Source organism: Musca autumnalis, unplaced genomic scaffold (assembly GCF_047663935.1).
Source record: "Musca autumnalis isolate F117 unplaced genomic scaffold, ASM4766393v1 scaffold_2, whole genome shotgun sequence".
NCBI lineage: Eukaryota > Metazoa > Arthropoda > Insecta > Diptera > Muscidae > Musca > Musca autumnalis.
In genome coordinates, this window is record NW_027411755.1 from 243,603,197 (window position 1) to 243,625,195 (window position 21,999).

Consider the following 21,999-nt stretch of genomic DNA (forward strand, 5'->3'; position numbering starts at 1 on the left):
CATGTATCAAGTCGGATATAGTCCATATCAATCCCGCCTAGGGTTTTGGGTAGGGAAATCCCGCACCGGGAATTCCCGTGAATTCTCGGTTTTTTGGTTACGGTATTTTCCCGGGAAACAAAATCATATTTCCATATCATATCCGGAAATATATTTTTACATTTATCGCAACTAATATTGAATGAATGACTAAACTATGCCCGTCACTTTTATATCATAGAATCAAAATTCGATTAGATTTTACAGAATCAATAAATCAACAAAAGCGTTTTCAGGGAAAAAGTTATAAGAGCCGCACCAAAAACATGGACTATAACGACGTATTTTTATTATATTCCATTTAAGTGCGAAAAAATATTTTCTATTTTAAAGTCTCATTTTTATACCCTCAGTCATTGGGCTAAAGAGGGTCCGGCTGGCTGGTGCGGACGATAACACTCGAACAAAGGCACCGATCAGGTTAAAAATTTGGCATTCGAGATTTTTTTCAAATTTAGTTTAAGTTCGAAGATGGACCATATCATTGGTCCACTACTTCCAGTACCTTCCCCACAAATGTTCAACAATTATCACTGCGTTTCGTACGCAACTCTCGAAGAAAGTAACAGAATCGGTCATAATTGTGCATATGGTAATATTAGTTCCAGGCATAGAACGGATTCCATCCCAAATTCGGAAAAGGTGAAGTTTAAGAGCTCCTCACGGATCGATTTGAAATTTGTTTAACAGTTTGTCTTTACGGTCCCCTTTACGACGGTACAAATTTAGTAGGGGGCATGTACGAACTTCCTGAGATAATGTCTGAAAAGCACCAAGAAACCTTGACGGCAACAACTAAAATGGAAAATTGGAAAGATAACTCCCGCAGGAAATTTCTAATTGATCCAAATTTTGTACATTGTATTTTTTCATCTAGTCATGTATCAGGTTGGAGTATGGACTATATCGGCCCAGCCCTTAGGGTACCCCCAACACAAAATTTTAAAAAATGCAATTTAACAGCTCATCTCAAATCGTTTTGAAATTCTTTCCAAAAAGTTCTACTTGAAGGCCGTGTTACGACGGCGCAACTTTTTTTGGGAGGCCAAGTCCACTCTTCCTGAGGTAAAGGCCCAAAATCTCAGAAAAAGCCTGCCGGTACCAACCACATAGGGTAGGTAGTACGTAAGATAACCGTCGAAGGGAGAAATATCCCACACTCTCTCTTTTAAATGTTTGGCAATATGTTTTGTGTGCGACCCTAGTTAAAACGGTACCAATTTTTCGGGGCAAATCCATACTTCCTAAGAAATTAGCTCAAAAACTCAAAATGCCCCTAGACATAAGTATTGTTGTATTGATCCAATCTCTTATTTTTAAATTTCCCAGGAAATCCCCAATTCCCGGAAATGGCGATTTTATGATTCCCGTTTCCCTGGAATTATAAAAACCGGGAAAACCCAAAACCCTAATCCCGTCCTTCAGTTACCTCCCATTCAAAATTTTTATTTACATTCTTTCTCTAAATTTGGTGCAATTTAGCATTAAGGGTTCGTAGTGATCAAAAGACTTCTCCGCCAATATTTGTGGACATATGTCCAGGGGCAATACCATGCCCCTAAACATCGATGCCGCCCAATTTCAAGTAGTGTACACAATTTTAGCTGACAAGGTTAGGTGATAGGTAATTGGTTTACTCAGTGGTTAAGAAAATACACCTAAAATTGTGGGTAATGGTACTTTCGTAACGGAAAGAAAACTAATCACTCCATATTAGTTCAGATTATTTCATGGTGAACGTTTTTACTTGTTTTTCATTAGGTTTAAAAAAAAGGAAGTTGCTTTCCCCCAGATTTGATCCTGGCTACGCCCTTCATGTCAGCGAAATATACGAAGTAAACGAGCTCTTGGAACGAAACTAAAGCTCTCGCAGAAAGTCGAAATAGATGGAAGCTACTATGAGACGCCCTATGTTCCTAAAGAGTACTATTCATACGTTTCAATTATTGATTTATTAAAATCGAGCAAACATGTTTAAGATATGATTTGATAAATAAATCCATATCTACATTAGGCAATTTTCCTTGCGGCAATTGTCAGTTTGTCGGCGAGAAAGGCAAATGTGTTTCCATATGCCTTAAATCTCTCTCCATCAAACTGGCAATAGCCGCAAAGAAAATTACCGAATGTGGATATGGTCAAAATGGAAACTAATTTTTCCTCTTTTTTTGTACATAATCACTATCGTTCAACTTTGGTATCGCTATTGTGGTCCACAAAAATTGTTATTGGAAAGTTTGAATGCCTGCTTTGATTTTATAGCTCATCCAGTTTTATTGAACGTAACGTTTTTTATTATTATTTTTAAAACGCATTAAATATACAAAAAACACGTCTGTTGGTTAATGCAATTTGATAGCACACAACAAAATATCAACTTCACTATTTCATTCATAAAAAAACGAAAGAAACCATAACCGACATTCATCCTGGGTTGCGTATGAATAACATTAACCAAAACAACACATGTCGTGTATACGACGCTTTCAAAACAACCACAACAATTTTTTCTTAGAACATTTAAAGAAAAATAATCTGTAAAGTCTGTACAAGAGGGTGTCGTGGAAGAAATCTAAAAGTAAAAATATTCAATAACACTTTTTGTTATTTTTACAATCTGTTATATTCACAATTGAAGTCATTCATTATTTTGCAACATCATCTTAAGAACTCAACATTAGGGCGTCCAAAAACGCATTGTTTTATAGAAATGCAAACCCCTAAATACGAAATGTTATAGCTATTGCACACATTCTTTATGAAGTATGTAAATTTTACAATGGCTTAAAAGTGTTTACGGGCGATCTTCAATAAAGGGGGTCTATTGGTCTTTTCTTTTTGTTGTAGTTTTATAGTAGCGTGGGTTACTAAACTAACGCCTAATCCCATGACTTTTAACGTTCTTATAGATGAACGTGATATTGGTTGTCTTTGGGACGCTAAAGACTCGCTCCTTTGATACAGGGATCATAGGTACTCAGACATTTACTCCTGTACCCTCCCTCTAGATACGTTGAATTGTTCGGGACTGATTGCTTAATTACCCATTATATCTACGGTGTGTTCCACAAATTGAAAAAAATAATTAAATATATTCTCTTTGTCGATGTGTATTTTATAATGCGTTGCTAAATATTCTAATTAGAATAGTATAGAATTAAATGCCTGACTGCCCATAACGGCTGTATCAAAGGAAATGTGATCCATAAATTCGTCTTTATAGACTAATTTCCATAGTCTGTGAAAAATTTCCTTAAGCTATAAACACTTATTTTCCGTTTTATAATTAATTGCATAATTTTGCTAATTTTCTTTCATTAGTTTTTCATTCATCAGCGTCTAATAGAAGAACCCATTTTTATATAAATTTTTTTGCCACATTATGCTGAACTGAAATCTATACCATCTTAATTTGATTGCCTTCTTTTCTACCCTGTCTAAAGATTTCACATTGTTAATTGAAAATTAAGAATTACTTTTTTTTCTGGAAATCTCATAACAATCACGTTTTCACAAATGATTTGTTCTATCGGAAATGTTATTTGATTCACATAAATAATAAATGAGTAAACGTGTATTCATTCAAATGCAAACATTTGTTTGATTTTCTTAGAAGGAAGCCTAAATCGACTTATGTCTTTTTCTGAGAGTTTTGGAAATTGTTTACAAAAACGCAATTAAGGAGCCAGGGGCCTAAATGAACTATAAACTGATAAGTGATTAATTATAGCATTTTCGTCGTTGATCTAAGAAGTTTTGGGAGTTTAGTTTCCAAAATAAATTTTTATTCGTTTGTAGGATTGGTATCATAAACAGTGGGCCTATTTATTCCACTGACAGATACAATCATATATTTCAAGAAAATCATCTGGAAGAATTGTGGAGAATAAAATTGTTACGTTGTAGCAAAGATCCCAAAGCCTACTACAAATTTAGTGTGAGAAGTGTATGTAGAGACTGCCCTAAACTTTAAGAGAATTTGGACAAAAAGTTTACTGTGGTAGTCATGATCAGAATGATTACCCCTATTAACATTTCAACACGATCCTTGAAGTGGTCTTAAACCAGACGTGACCAAAAAGAGAACATCCCAAAATGTGAATGTATTCAAACTATTGGCAACTTATGACTGTGTGTTAGTGTGTTTTTATGCACGCACGCTACAAAACAAAAACAAATCAATGCATTATCTCTTTTTCGTACGCTCATTCTATGCATTCGGGTCGTATGTGTGTAAATTGCCGAAAAACTTCGGCACCGCTGTGTCAAAGAAGAACACATTTGTCTTAAACTACATTAAAACGGAAAAGTTTTGAACTTTTAAGAAGGAGGTATCTGAAGGAATGGGATACATTCCTTAGCATAGTCTTTGTGCTAATCAGCAATTTTCGTTTGTCACCGTTAGAGCTTCTGGCCCATCACGTCAGGAAGCACGGACTTGGCCACCAACAAACACTACCTTCGATATAAATTTCAAAACAGTTCTCGAACAGCCTTTAACATGCAAACAAACGAAAACTAAGGGCTTTTGAGAAGAAGAAGGGATTGTCCGATATATACAGTTTGAGAGATATATTACGAAGTGCAAATGTTGGACGTTTGTCAGTCACTCCTTTCGATAGCTATGGTTCACAATGCAATGGTAAACACACCAACTTGTATACCAAGGACGCATTGTATTTTTATACCCTCAGCATTTATGCTGACGAGGGTATATACACATTCATACGGGCAAAATGTGCCTCATCGAAATAATGGTTTTAGACCCCAAGTACGTGCAGTTGATTGGAGCGCACGATAACACTCGAACGGATCAACCAATTCGATCCATAATTTGGCTTTCGTAATATTTTGTCCATACTTAGTTTTAGTTCGAAGATGGGTTATATCGGCCCACTCCTTCCGGTACCTCCCTCACAAAAGTTCGAAAATGTTTGGAAAATTTGTGCGCACGATAACTCTTGAAGGAAGTAACCGATTTGATCCATACCGTGTATATCGTAAAATTTCTACTAAACTTAGATGAGGTTCTAATATGGACTCAATCGGTCCACTCCTTCAGGTACCTCCCACACAAAAGTTCAAAAATATTCGGAAAAATTTTGCGCACGATAACTCTTAATGGAAGCGACCGATTTGCTCCATACTTTACAAATCGTAATATATCTACCAGATATAGATAAGGTTCGAATATGGACTATATTTGCCCGCAGAAAATTTCGTATCAGATCACTTTAAGACCTGCTCTCGAATCACTTTGATTTTTGTTAAAGCAACTTGCATTCGCTGCCTCAATTACAACTGTAAAAGTTTTTTCAGGAGAAAGTCCATACTTCTTGAGAAAACTGCCAGAAAGGTGTAAAAACCCCTATGGCGCCATATGTAATGGCTGGAGAGCACGATAGGTAACTCTCGAACTGATCAAACGATTTGCTCCAAAATTTGGCCTTCGTCATATTTTGTCCAAACTTAGTTTCAGTTCGAAGATGAGCAATACCGATCCACAACTTCCAATACTTCCCCCCTATATTTAAATAATGTCAGTAAACAATTGAACGGGGCAACCAATTTGGTCCAAACTTTGGATCTCCTAATATTTTGTCCAATTTTAGTTTAACTTTTAAAATTGCCCATATCGTTCCCCTCCTTAGAGTACCTCGCCCACAATAGTTCAACATTTGTGCCTAAGTGCAGTTTAGGGTCTGTTCGAAGATCCATGGATCAGGACACAGAGAAATAAGTGTGACGTTTGTTGGGTTAGCAAGGCAATAGAGGAGTTGTCTTGTAATGTGTGGTGCCCACATTTTTGGAATGGTCTCCTTATCTTTTTGAGGACTTTGTACCGCGTCCCCAGGTGGCGGATAGGGGAATGCTTCCCAGACATGGGTGGTAGGACGGAAATCAAATAAATCCCGCGGACCAACAGGTACCTGTGTCTGTCTTAAAGTAAGCGGCAACAAACAACATCTGTACTCCAGTGGAGCGGCTGAATACGTAAAAGGAAAACAGTTAACCCTTCAGAAGGCAACGGGAAACCACTGAAGTGTCTCTCCCTCGAAAACCATACAATCATGAGTGATGAAACAAACACACGGCCCTTAGTCTCCGGCAATACAAGGGTGCTAAGAATCCCCGGAGGTAAAAAAACAACATTTAAACATTGCAACATGGAATTTAAGAAGTCTCTATGAAGCAGGAAAACTAGCCAACACCATAGCGGAAATGAATAGCTTAAATATCGATATACTCGGAATAAGTGAGACCTGGTGGCCACAATACGGTGAATTTAGCTCCCAAAACGCGAAAATATACTTCTCTGGCAATTCTACCGAACATCACAGAAACGGTGTAGGATTTATAGTAAAAAGTAACATAGCGCAAAGTGTAACGGGTTTTATTTTTAAGTCGGATCGGACTAAGCTGCATAAAAACTAACACGAGCAAAAAACGGATGATTAGTCGTAAAATCGATGTGGCAAAGCTTGAAAATACCACACTCAAAGCAAATTTCCGAGATAAAATAAATCAAGAACTGAGAAACATAAATACTGAAAACGTTGACGACTTGTGGAACGCACTAAGGACTACGCTCAAGCCCCTAGCGGATAATACCCTTGGATACCACAAAATATCTAAACAGAAAGAGTGGATGACACAGGATATTCTCGACTTGATGGAAGAGAGACGAAAACACAAAAAAAACATAAATTTTGAACGATATTGGGAACTAAATAGGGAAATCCAAACCGCTGTAAGAACAGCAAAAAACAACCATATAACTAAACAATGTCAGGAGATTGAAAGATTGAAAAGCCTTCACGACGATTTTAATCTCCATAGAAAGTTAAAAGAACTTGCTGGTGTATACCGCAAAACTCCCTCAAAAGTACTTTACAACAATAATTACGATCCTGTTTTTGACATAGAAGAAACGAAAACTATCTGGAGAGATTATATAAAACAAATTTTTACTGATGAACATAGAACAACTTTTGAAGAACAGACACAACATCCTCTTACAGGAACACCAATAAGTAGAATAGAAGTTGAAACTGCTATAAACAGTCTGAGAGATAAGAAAGCTTGTGAGCCGGACGAGATTCCCTCGGAAATCCTAAAACTAATAGATGAAGAATATATAGAACTTATAACAAAATTATTTAACCATGTATATGATACAGGCCGATTCCCGCAAGATTGACTAAAATCAACATTTATTACCATTCCGAAGAAATGCCATGCAAAATATTGTAGCGAATATTAGCCTTATGAGCCATGCTCTAAAAATATTTCTACGTATTATCCACTCCAGAATATACTCAAAATGTGAAAAAGCCATGGGAACATCCCTGTTTGGATTTAAGGAAGGTATGGGAACCCGTGAAGCACTTTTTCAATACAAACATTGGTCCAGAAATGTAAAAACGCACAAAAAGACATATTTCTATGCTTCATTGTTTACGAAAAAGCTTTCGACACAGTGTTACACGATAAGTTAATTGACATCCTCATCTCCATTGGCCTAGATCAGAAAGAAGTACAATGTATTAAAAGTCTTTATTGGAATAAAAATGCACAAATAGAAGTGAACGGGGAAATGACAAATAGTATTGATATATCCAAGGGAGTCAGACAAGGGTGCATATTATCACCTTTGCTATTCAATATCTATTCAGAAAAAAATTTTCAAGAATCGATAAACAAAATTCCAATCGGCATTCCTTTAAATGGAACATTTCTGAACAACATACGATATGCTGATGATACAACCTTACACACAGCGAGAAATATGGTTTGAAAATTAACATCAGTAAAACAAAATTCATGGTTGTAAGCAAAAAGAATGACCACAATAATGCAACATTGAAAATTCACAACACCAATGTGGAGTGGGTTAAAAGTTTCAAATATCTAGGAATTACAATAACTGACCAGTGGGACTGTTCAAAAGAAATACGATGCAGAATTGAACTGGCCGGAGAAGCATTTTCAAAATACAGGCGAGTATTTACGAGTCATGACATTAATCTTGAAACAAAGATTCGTTTTATCAAAACCTATGTCTGGTCAGTGCTATTATACGCAATAGAAGTATGGACCATAAAAACTGCTGATATAAGAAGACTTGAAACTTTTGAAATGTGGATTTATTGGAGAGTTCGGAAAATTCCTTGGACAGCCCATGTGACAAATGCCGATGTTCTAAGAAGGATGCACTGGGAAAGAGAACTTATCTCTGTTATAAAAACACGAAAGACAGAGTATTTGGGGCATATAATGCGAAATCAAAAATATAAATTACTGCAACTTGTAATCCGCACAAGTATAGAAAGAAGACCTGTAGTGGGATTCTGTAACTCATTTTTGCTGTTTCCGACAAAAATCGGTAAAATTAAATCGCAAATTTATGACTAAAAACATAAAGAAAAGTTGGCATCGCTGTTTGTGTCGATAGAGGCTAGCGACTACTTTTTATTCATCGTAAACTTACCGAAAAATTTTGGTAATTATCGAAATTATAAGCATTTTAATTGTACCGACAATTATCGATAACAGCAAAAATGAGTTACTGCTAGAGGTGGAAACATGGCAGAACTACCAGGTAGTGTTATCACACCAGCTGATCGAATATGAAAAGTCAAATCCCTTAATAAAAAAATTATTTTTGTTGTAATTTCCCCAACAACATAAAGAAAGTTTTGACATAACATATTCAAAATTTTACGATGCCACTACCTGGGTAATTGTGCCATTGGTGGAAAGGAGACAACATGGATTGATAACATCACAGAATGGACTGGCATAAAGAAGAAGAAGATGCACGCAGAGAAAAAATATTTTTTTAACTGGTGGTGGGCAAAATTCCATTTTGTCTGGCACCAAATAATTTTTGTGGCGCACATATTATTTTAAAGGCAATAATGTATATTGCCAATTTTGATTCTGTTCACCAAATAAAATAACAACAAATCACAAAATCTCGATATATGGTAATATTTTCATAATTATCTGATGTTCAATCCAACCACAATCTGCTTAACTTTCTCAGTTTTACGTATGAGGTGTCAAAAACAACAGCTGTTCACTGCCAAAAGCAAATGTTCTCTCATTTGTTGTTCTGTCGCTGAGTAATAAGGTTGTAAATTTTGTTTCATTATACCCTCAGCCTTTAGGCTAAAGAGGGTATTTACACTTTGATACGGCCAAAAATGTGCCTCATAGAAATAATGGTTTTAGACCCCAAGTATGTTTGTACGATATCCGTTTCAGACAATTTTGAGTCGATCTAGCAATGTCCGTCCGTCTGTCTGTCTGTCTGTCCGTCTGTCTGGCTGGCTGGTGCGCACGATAACTCTCGAACGGATCAATCGATTCGGTTAAAATTTTTGGTATCGAAATATTTTGTCCAGATTTGATTTAAGTTCGAAGATGGACCATATCGGTCCACTCCTTCAGGTACCTCCCCCACAAAAGTTCAAAAATGTTCGGAAAAATTGTCCGCACGATAACTCTTGAAGGGAGTAACCGAATTAGTCCATACTTTGCACATCGTGACATTTCTACCAGACATAGATGAGGTTCTAATATGGACCCTATTGGTTCACTTTCTCGGGTAAATCTTACACAAAATTTTTCTTAAGTGCAGTTTAAGGCCTGCTCTCGAATCGCTTTGATTTTTGTTGCAGCCACTTGTATTCACTACCCCCATTACGACGATATAATTGTTTTCAGGAGCAAGTCCATGTATCCTCAGAAATCAGCACGAAAACTGCAAACAACCCATATAATGCCATGTGTCGTAGTTGGAGTGCACGATAACTCTCGAACGAATCAACATATTTGGTTAAAATTTTGGGTCTTTCAATATTTTGTCCAAACTTAGTTTAAATTCGAAGATAGACCATATCGGTCCACTCCTTCCGGCACCTCCCCCACAAAGGTTCAAAATTTTTCGCCAAGATTGTGGGCATGATAACTCTAGGAGGGAATAACCGAATTGAGCCAAACTTTGCTATTGGTAATATTACTTTCAGGCATAGATCGAGTTCTAATATGGACTATATCGGTCCACTCATTTGAGTACCTCCCACACAAAATTTGGAAAAAGTATAGTTTAACAACTCCTTTCTGATCTTAATAATTTGTGATGCAGCAGGTTGCACTTGCGGCCCCTGTTACGACGTTGTAATTTTTTTCGTGGAAAAGTCCATACTTCCTGAGATAATGACCCAAAAAGGTCCAGAAAATCCTACCGGCACCACCTAAACTGGCTAATGTGTAAAATAATCCTTTAAGAGAGAAATCGATTTAGCCGAAACTTTGTAAATTGAAAAGTAAAATTGTAATATATTTAAATTCAGAAAATTAAGTACAACATATTTAATTATATAGTCTGTAAGGAAAATATCCATAGAATAATAAAGAAAAAAAATATTTCCTACAGATTTGTATTAGGTCCGAATATGTACTACATCGGATCACTCCTATGGGTACACCCTATCCAAAGTTTGGAAAAAATGCACTCGTCTTGGATCATTCTGAATTTTGTTGCAACATGTAGTTTTTTGCGGCCCTTTCCATCCTGGAAAATTTTCCCAACAGCTAAAAAACCTACAGAAGTATTGTGTTAACTTTTTTTCTTCGGGTACGTGGCTGAGGGTATATCTCTGTCGGCTCAGCTGACTGATACTTTCTTACTTGTTTTCATTTAAATTAATGGTATAAAATTAGTAAAAACATCATTCCAAACAAGGAATGAAATAGTTCGAGTATTTGTGGACGGTATTAATATGACTACAATTTATTTGTGAATGAAGATATAAAAATGTGTAGAAAGAAAAATCAAAAAGTGACAAAAAGATATTAGTGCCTGAGTTGTGTTTCATTTTCTTTCACTTCTTAAATAAAAAGAATCTCCGAATGTTTCGTGCAAATTTTGTGCATTATTTAATTTTGTCTATTAATAACACAGTGCTACAGTGAAAATTTGCAGGGGTTCTAATGCATAAATTCGGTTTTGCGGGAGTCCACAGAAGACGAAAATACCTTTGGTTTCTTTGGGTCACTTCGGTTTTTCATTTTATAACGGTAAATGTAGTGAAAAATGGGCTTTCTTGGATTTTCATCTTTAAACGGACATTACTTCTTTTTTCCACAACCGATTTGCACACACTGTTTTTCATTATAAAGGGGAGAGTAATGCCTTTCGAACAAGCCATAGATTTTTAAAATTGGTTAACAAATGGCTAATTAATAGTGGTTTAAGTGTGACAAAAACGCATTTCCTTGTGCTCTAGGCTGCGTAAATGATACCTAACAGTACAATTATTTACAGTTAGCAAGTAGGAAATTTAGTTGGCTTTCCAAAAATCCCTTGAAAAATTAATGCGGTATGACATTTTTTGTGTTTCAACTTTTTGGTTTTTTTTCATATTTTCCTTTATAAAACATTGATACCTTGTGCGTAATTGTTAAGCAGGATAATCACAATTAGAATCATACATGCTAAGATACCAATCTTTTATAAAGGAAAATATGAAAAAAGCCAAAAAGTTGAAACACAAAAAATGCCATAACGCATTCATTTTTCAACCGATTTCGTTGGTTTTTCCCATTTTGGAAAGCCAACTTAATTTCCTACTTGTCAGCAGTAAATAATTGTACTGTTAGGTGTCGTTTACGCAGCCTAGAGCACAAGGAAAAACATTTTACTGTTTTTTAATGCGTTTTTGTGACACTTAAACCACTATTACTTAGCCATTTGTTAACCGATTTTAAAAATTTATGGCTTGTTCAAAAGGCATTACTCTCCCCTTTATAACGAAAAACAGCGTCTGGAAAAAAGAAGTAATGTCCGTTTAAATTTGAAAATCCAAGAAAGCCCATTTTTCACTACATTTACCGTTATAAAATCAAAACCCGAAGTGACCCAAAGAAACCAAAGGTATTTTCGTCTTCTATGGACTCCCACAAAACCGAATATGTGCATCAGAAATCCTGCAAAAAAAGTTTGTCCACTTTTGTATCACAGTGTAATTAATAGAAATCGTATGCAAGTGATCGAAATAACAAGAAAAAGAATGTATGTATAACATAAACATATGTTGTTGTTGTGTTCGGTATAAGTATGATACAAACGGAGAGACAACAGAGAGAACTGCATAGTGTTTGTTAATATTATAAAGTATAAGTGTATTCAATATTATACTTATTTATTCTACTATATCCAAATTGTTCATAAATAAATAAAACTTTTATTTAAAATACATTGAAAAATCTTTTAATGGGCAATTAATCACAAAGGTACAGTATAATTCCAAGAAAAATACTACTTATTACAGGCAACCACAACATGTTTCTACTGCTACCACAACATTTTAAAATATTTCAAAAATTGTGTTATTAGAATATGATAGAGGTTACCATATATCTATAATATATATTTTCCTTTCAAAATATGGTGGCATGAATCATATTTTTTCTCTGCGTGTACCAAAATGGATATAGCACACCTATATGTGTATTTTCAGCCGATTTAAGTTATTTGATGCACCGCTATATCTATCCATTTTCGATGCATGTTTGAATGTGTGACTGGATTGGGTCTAGAAATAAATGTGTCAAATTATATTGAAATCGATCGAGGTTTGAATATGTGTAACTCCCATATATTTTTAAAATATTCAGGGTGGTGAATATGAACCTTACTGGTTTTGTATTGAAACAAAAAACTCTACCCCTCAAGACTGGTGAATTCATTTGAACGAAAATTCCGTAAATACATATTCATATATATTAACTCTCGTAGACGTATTTACGAAAACAAACTCATTTCAACAAAATCTTAAATTAGCTCCGATATTCCCAAAATCCCAGTTTTTTATAATTTTATTACCATAACTAATATTTTTTCGTATTTCTTACGCATTAATTTTATATTGATTTCTGTCAATATTTCTATTGTTTCCGGAGGCTTTCACATGTACAACACTCATAACGCCCTTTCTATGCATATTCCGCAGGCACACGGTCGACCCATTAATTAGTTGTACATAATAGTAATAAAAGCATGCCGACTACAACAGATTATGTTAAAACATTGTTAATATTAAATGTATTTATTGCATATTATTGCGTTTAATTATGTATTATGCGTATAAATTGGTAAAGTGTACGCACAATTTGTCTGCACGTGTTCCCAAGTCCAACCATGTAAATCAGACGTATTCAATGGAAATTACATGTAACGGATGTTGGTCAATAGATGTGCATAAAGCATTTTCCTCTAATAATACGAGTAAACTTATTGTCCAGACAAATGTCTTGGGGAATTGTTTCGATAAGTACATGCATAAGATGAATTACGTATTAAACAAATACATGCAAATGCAATGTAGGTATGTACTTTAAATTTATTTTAATTCAACATTGCTGTTTGTTATTAAATTTAGAACGTATTTAACTGTTATGGAAATATAAAATAAGACCCAGCTATTCGAGGAACCACGCTGATGGGTGAATGCATCTGATCACAACAAAGTATTAACATCACTTTGTTCTTCATTCGTAAAAAGGAAAATGCAAATGTCGCCAACAAAATAATACTCTTGGTGTGCCATATAAATACCGCAAACCCATTAGCAAGCAACAGCGGGATCAGACTTTTCCCAGAAAAATAACAAGAAAAGTTTCATATGAAAATTAGCAAATGTTATTTTGTGGTTCATTTTTCCATAAACCTTTCAAGGCAAAATTGTCTTTTCAAGTAGCGAAGTTCATCAGAAATCAGACACAAACCTATATATATTTTTTTTTAAATTTCATATTTATATCTCAACATTAACAATTTGCAGATAAATGTGCACATTAATACATACATATGTATGTAGGTATTTGTTACACATTTATTGCTTCGGGTTATGACCATGGTGGTCACAACAAATATTCTGTTTAATTTTCATCTATTGTGTTTATGTTTGTATCTCGTTTGAAGTATGACCATGACACGTGCTCTTTGTTTTCCCCGATTATCCTGTTTGTTGTTGCTGTTTGCCACATTTTTGCACAACAAAATACATATTTATGAAAACGTTTTATTTGGTAACGTTTTCTAATGCAGACAAAAATATTGAGAAACACTTTAAACACCAATTAATCATCAAACAAACAATTTTGAACGTTTAAGGAAAAATAATTTTGAAAAATTTGATGTGGGGGTTTTTTGAGCACTGGGAAACCCCAAATACCTAATTCTGTTGTTGTTGTAGTTGTGTATTATTTCAGTTATCAGGTTATGGTCTCTCTGTTTCCAGACTCAAAAATTCTGTAACCTGGACTGGTTGCGTCCATAAAGAATCAGGAGACAGGTGAGTGGGGTTAACTGGGCAGCTACACAAATGCAGCGTGTCGTGCGGTCCCAATCAACATGCAAGGCATGTGTTTGGTTAGTACCATCACGAATTTAGGGGGCTGCATCGTCCGGATCTTAACTGGGCTAAAACCACTCGTGTTTGCCTTGGCAGTGGGGGTCCTCAAGTACGGCATTCACACTTTATTTCTGTACTGCCTTCTCAACCGTCTCAGTGTGAATGCTATCCAAACCCGCCAGTTGGCTCGTTGGTCTGGAGCTGCCATGCACGCGTCTTTATAAAAAAGTTAACTACAACTCTCTTTCCCATACAAAAACCCAAAATAGCATTCTCTTCTTGTGCACCATTGGTCTGGAGGTTCTGTTTCATACCTTTGGACCTCTCTCTCTTTCTCTAAATCATGAAGATCTCTCCTGACCTGCTAGGGTGGGGGAATCCTGTTTATTAAATAGTGACAGGGATGGTCACGTCGAACTGCATCGTCTCCTCATGAAGATGGTTCACTGGTGTAATGTGTAAGCACCCTGTCGCAGTGCCCAGGTCGGCATTCTGGCAGGTTTGGATATTCTTCCACTGCATAGTTCTAACATTTGCATACCAGCACCCAAAGTTTTGCAGGCCAGCGACTTGAGAACCTTGTTCCTACTTCTGATCTTATCGCCAATAGCTGTGGCTTGCGCGGACGACTTAAACATGCTATCAAACTTTATAATAACAATAATTGTTCCACAAACATCCCAGGCGGGACAAGGGAGACTTTTCTCATATCAATGAGTGCACCCCGATTCATATTACCTCAATGATATGCGACCTACAGTTTATCGCCGAGTCCGAACGGTGTGTCCAAAGACAACACTTGTAGAGAATTTTTACATGGCTGAAATACTCAGGAAATGTCGCCAACATTACTGAGGAATATTTTGCCACTGTTGAAAATTTTATGTTGCCTAGCCGCGGAACCCATGACCTTCTGCGTGAAAGGCGGTTGTGCATACCATTGCACCACGGTGGCTATCGAACTTTTCACTCAATATTTTGGAGTAGTTAGTGGTCGGAATCAGTACACCATCGACCACTATGTGCAGTGAAAGCCTCATTTTAGCCGTCCATGTGGGGGATAGTGTGGCGGTGGATTTAGCGGCGGATATTTTCATATTCCTCAGATGGAAGAACTGCCCTAGGTCAGCTATGTAGACATTTTACGTGTCACATATGTCATCGACGATAACACCCGACGCCAAGATTGTACAATCATCCACATACATTACGATCTCTATGCCGTCTGGAGGGTGCGGAATTTCATAAAAGTAAAGGTTAAACAGTTCCGGAGATATCACCCCGCCCTCCCTAGAACTCCCTGTTTCGCTCTACGGGGTATGAACTTCTAGTGTTTGACTGGCGTCCGCACATAGAGCTGATTATCCAACGTTTCAAACACGGCTGAAGAGTGGTATCGAAGGCCTCTTCTGATATGTGAGAATATGGCGTCTAATGCTGTTGCAGTACTATGCATTTTCCGGAATCCATGTTGATGTTGGGCAACTGAAAAACAGTTTCTCATCGTGGGGAGGAGTAGAGCCTTTAGAATTGTTGCTACTGGTGACAGGAGGGCAATTGGAAAACAGCTTCTCATGTTGGGGAGAAGTAAAGCCTTTAGAATATTTTGCTAGTGGCGACAGGAGGAAAATCGGTCTGTACGATTCACCTCTGTTTACATGTTTGCCAGGCTTCTGTAGCGGGACCACCCTGCCAAATTTCCAGGCTTCTGATACAATATGGGTGGGTTACCATAGGTTAAAGACACTTACGCTTAAGCATTACCATTGATATTCCTTGTTTCGAATGGCGTCTGCAACATCGCCCTCCTCGGTACCTCGTCGGCTGGGGGAGACTCTTCTGATACGGAGTAGCACACTCCTATTCGCCCTATAACTATCGGGGTGGTGTATAAATGGTCGGTTAAAATAGCACCCCACCTCTTCCGATTGAATGTTACAACCTTCTATCATCCTTCTTTTCCAGATTCGAGAGTGATTTAACCGTTGCCCACAATTTACTTAATCCTGTACCAATGTTGCATTGCTTCAGGTGGTCTTACCACTTTTTTCGCTCATGTTCGCCTACTAGTCTGTTGATTTCAAGAGTAAGCTTTCTAACTCGGGTCTTCAGGGTTCGTACGCCGAAGCTTATTACGCTCATTTCCTAGTCCCGCCGCCTCTGCTGGGAAATTAGGTCGGGTATTCTACCAGCAGGTGTGTAGCGAGCGGCTGGCGCAGTGATGATGTCCCGGAAAGTTCTCTCAGCTAACCAAGGGCAAATTGGTAAATTCTCTGAACCCCTGCGAATCAGCTTTCCCATGATTCAGGGAAGTACGGCGTTTAGAGGTTATGAAGTCGGGTGGTCCATTTACGAAGATAATGATAGGAAGATGGTCTGAGCGAAGGGAAATGAGGGTTGCCAGGATACTTCAATTATCCGACCCGGTGCCACAATGGTGATATCTGGCGAGTTGTGGCAATCTCCTCTACTCTCGTCCTCATTCACCATGCAAAACGTGGAGCTATCAATTTACTCTGCCAGCGTTGTACCCCTCTGATCATTACCTAGGACGGGATGCCAAAGTTCATGTTGGACATTGAAGTCCCCTAGTGTTTCCTGGATCGCGGCGACCATGATGTTTTTCCGCCTCATAAAGGCGATGTTCTGGCGCAGCAACCAGCAACATACATATCGCAGAGCACCCATTCTGTACATCCATTACATCGCACCATTGTTGACATGTGGTGGAGGCGGATCTGGCAAACGGAACATATCCATACTGGCCCGGGGTTCATCTCTATCCCGGCACGGACCAAAAGAGCTCTGAACAGGCATTCCGGGATAAACGGCCGCTGCCATGGTGAAAAAAATATACGAACATAAACACATAATTGTTGAAGTGACGGCCCCTGGTCGAAGATTCCTCCGAGTGACCCGGTGCATATAACCGGCCGCCGTGGGACTGTTAACTAATTTTAGATAATTCGGTCATGTAAAATCGGATGGGCCAATGTTCATCATTTTTGATTGAAAAGTTTTTAATCACTGGGAACCATATATGCCAAAGGACATCCAATATTACCCGAAAATGTTGGAGTAGTTTTGTAACAACTGGGAAATTACACAACGGTACCTCCCGGTTTTAGGTGATTTCAGAATTTTAGATACATCTGTTAACCGAAGATGTAGCTAAAATACTGACATTAATTAAAACCGGGAGGTACGGTTGTGTGGGTGCTATACCGAGACATGGAGCTACGTCGACAATTTTTGGTAGAGAAGTTTCGTGACTGCAGGAAAACTTCAAATGTTTACTTCAGTCAGAAAATGTAGTTAAAACTCTCAAAATACAGAAAATTGGGAGGTAACCTATGTTGAAAATTTCTGGTGAAGAAGTGTTGGGGCCGTTAAAAACCTCAAATGTCAAATACAGCTAGTTCGGTTAAAAATTATTGCTAAAACCCTCAACATACCGTAAATAGGAAGATACTTTTATATGGAGGCTATAACTAAACATGGACCTATGTCGGCCAAGAACCTTAAATGACAAATTATAGCTAGTTCGGTTAAAAATTTTAGCTAAAATATTCAAAAATTCAAAAATCGGGAGGTATCGTTATATAGGAGCTATAATAAAACATGGGTCAATATAGACCATTTTCGAACTTGGCCTGCCTATTCGAAATCGTGCGCTTCAGTTATTGTGACCACCATTTTAGCGAAAAGTTTTGAACTTTTGTGGAGAGGTACACGAAGGAGTGGACCGATATGACCCATTTTCGAACTTGATCTAAGTTTAGACAAAGTGTTACGAAGACCAAATTTTGGACAAATCGGTTAATCCGGTCGAGAGTTATCGTGCGCTCCAGTCAGACAGACGGTCGGACATGGCTAAATCGACCCAAATTGTCTGAAACGGATTTCGTCCAAACATGCTTGATTTCTAAATCCATTACTTCGATGCGGCAAATTTCATCTGTTGCCTTTGCCAGATCCACATCCACCACATGTCAACATCGCACAGTGGATCCACTTAATGGAGAAAGTGGCCAAAAATATTTAGAGTGTAAAAATCAAGCCAGTGCGCCGGTTACAGCTTTGTGCTGCTACGAAGAGTGTTTCAAGAAACCACGAGCGTAACATTCTCCCCCTTTCCCCTCTGGAGGGGGTATACGGGAAGAATTGTTTTATGCTGTAAATATAAAATGACATGAAAAAAGATCCCAATTATCTTAGGATGCAAAAATAGGCTTGGGGAAACAAAACAATCTCCAAAACAACATAAAATCCAGCCAATTTAGCGGATTAAAAAAATCAACATTTTTGTTTGAAAATTGGTAAAATTTTTAATATAGATTTTATAGCGCTCTTCCTGGAAGCCACGTACCGCCAACGTAAGACAAAATTTGGAAGAAGATTTCTTCATCTTGCCACTGATATCAATAATGTTAATGTACGTGGTCAGATAACAGAGTTATACGCTAATATATCCATAGAAACTCTATTCTAGGGCAGCTTTAGTCAGCGACTCACCATTTATAGTCTGGCACTAGATGGCAGCTGATTTTAATACTGAATAATCTTGAACCCATGGACTACTTTGGAAAATTATTCGCGAGGTGGGCACTGGTGGGCATCATGACTAAAACCTTAGGTCAAATTTCAATATATGATCAAATTGGCATTACAAAATACGCTAAGAAAATATGCAGCTAACTTGAATTCCACAACACGCTAAGACACTATTTTTTAATGAAAATCAAGCTATTATCTCCTCCTTCAAAATTCACTATAATATTTAGCTATACGTATTAGTTTCGCGATATTTTGAATATATTTACTTGTAGTTAAAATATAGGTTGTACTCACAACAAAAAATATTAGTCAAATGTTCCGACTTTTGAAGCTGTTCTTACGAAGATCGCGTTCGAATGAAACAAAAAATAATATACTTTTAGAAAGATCCATGTCATCAGGGATGCCAGATAAGTTTGGTCGAAAATCGGCACTTTTCGGGTGCCAAAATCGGCAAAATCGGCAAAAAATTTTCAAAATCGGCAAAAAATCGGCAAATTAAATAACGTTTATTTCAGTTCAAATTATTGCTATATTTAATAAACATAAGTTAAAAAATATCATTTTAAGTGCAACAAAACAATTAACAATTCATAAACCAAGGCAATAATTCAAAATATGTATGAATATAAATGGTTTTACCATATGCATATGTAGTATATATTTATAAGTACGTGAAATCAATATATTTTCAATTCAGTCAAGCTGAACAAAACGTATACAAATATTGTCTTAAGAGGTTATTAATAAGGTGATTGTTTTTATACCCTAAGCATTTATGCTAACAAGGGTATATAAACTTTCATACGGGCAAAATGTGCCTCATCGAAATAATGGTTTTAGACCCCAAGTATGTTTGTACGAAATGTGTTTCAGACAATTTGGAATCGATTTAGCAATGTCGGGTACCTCCCACACTAAATTTCGTATAAGTTTTCTTTAAGACCTGAGGCCCAATTCCGTTTCTATGAAAATAGGTTTGTCCTTGTACTTTCTCAGTAAATATTTCTCAGTAACTTATTTTTAGAGAGTAATGAATTTTATACTCTTTCAAAGGAAAAAAATAAAAAAGTAAAAAGACAACATTCAGTAAAAATTTTCAATTTGATTAATATTTAAGATTATAATATTTGAATATTTTAAACTTTTGACAACTGCCTAAAGCTACAAAATGTTACTGAACAAAATTCCTTCAGTAAAAATTATAAGTTCTCAGTAATAAAAATTACAAAACAAGTTTCTCAATTCATTCTCTTTTACTGAACATTTGTGTAAAAAAACAACATTCAGTAATAATTTGTAATAATTATTACAAATTATCGAGTACACAGACACACTTAATGTAAAATGAAAACTTTTACAAAGGAGAAAACTGTCAAATGAAAAAAATTATAAAGGAAATATTTTTCATTTCAATTTTTCATAGAACAAGAATCCAGCCCCTGCTCTCGAATCACTTCGATTTTGGTTGAAACAATTTGAATACGCTGCCTCCATTACGACGGTAAAAGCTTTTTCAGGGGCATGTCCATACTTCTTGAGAATATAGCCCGAGAGGTGTAAAAACCCCTATGGCACCAAATGTAGTGGCTGTAGAGCACGATAATTCTCGAACTGATCAACCGATTCCAAAAGTTATACGATGATCCACTGAAATGACTAGTGGGCGCGATATCTATCGAAAAGATATAACTCTCAAAATAAAATCCACTTTCCTAATGGACTATGTCGGTCCATTCCTTTAAGTACCACTTCCTCAACACTTTTGAATTTAAATTTTAATCCACATTTTTCGGCAAGTTCAAACGTCTAAAAACGTCCGTAGAAGAAAGGCTGAGGGTATACCGCTGTCAGCAAAGCCGACTGACACTTTCTTACTAGTTGTATTGGAATTTTGAAATGTTGGTTTACAATTAAATTCAATTTCTGTAATAAATATTTGAATTAAAGTTTTGTAACAAATCATTTTTAATGACAACATTATAACAGTTAGACTTATATAATTTTAAGTAGTCTTTAGTGAAGAGAATTCCTTCCATCGAGTCCCTAACTAATCGATCTCGGCACTTGTTTTTATATAAATGTACTTGACTAGAAACTCTTTCCACATTTGCTGAAGAATGTGGCAAGACTAAAACATATTTAATAAATTTGGAGAAAATAGGAAATAATGATTCAGAATTTGCACATATTAATTCACACATTGTTTTCCAAAATTCTAGCAACTCTGAGTTTTTATCTTTAAACAAATTTTTGAAATTTAAACGTGAAAGTTCGCGTGTTTCTTGCTTTTCGTTTATGTTTATAAAGCATTCGTATTCCTTTATAATGTCGAAAAATGAATCTTGTGTGCCATTTATTATAAAACTTTGATTTATTGAAGCTAGGCACTTAAATTTATTTTCAAAATTAAACCGCTTCAAAATCTGACCACAAAGTTCAATGTAAAAGTTTGTGCAGTTTTTAATTATTTCCACTAACCCACTTTTCGACAATTTCGTTTTTTGAACAATTTCCTTGACGTATATACTGAAGTACACGTTATGGTAATCAAGAAAATTCAAACTGTTTTTATAAAATGTTTAAAAAATGTTATTATTATTAATCAAACTACTCTTGACGATATAGTTGTCTTTGTTATTGTACCAAATTAGTTCTAGCTACCACAATTTTCATACAAAATGGAAATTTTATGTGAACAAGTTGCCTTAACTAAAAATCGGCATTTTAGGGGTAAAAATCGGCAAATCGGCATTTCTATTTTTTTGGACTAAAAATCGGCAAAATGCCGATAAATCGGCAAATCTGGCATCACTGCATGTCATAGCTGTCAGAGTTGCCAGATGTTGTACCAAAATGTTGACATTAATTTTTTTATTTTTGGCCAATGGGTGGACCCACTGTGCATCGGTGAGATGTAATGGATGTAGGAAATGCGTGCTCTTCAAAGACTGCTGCGCTAGCAGACCATCCAAAT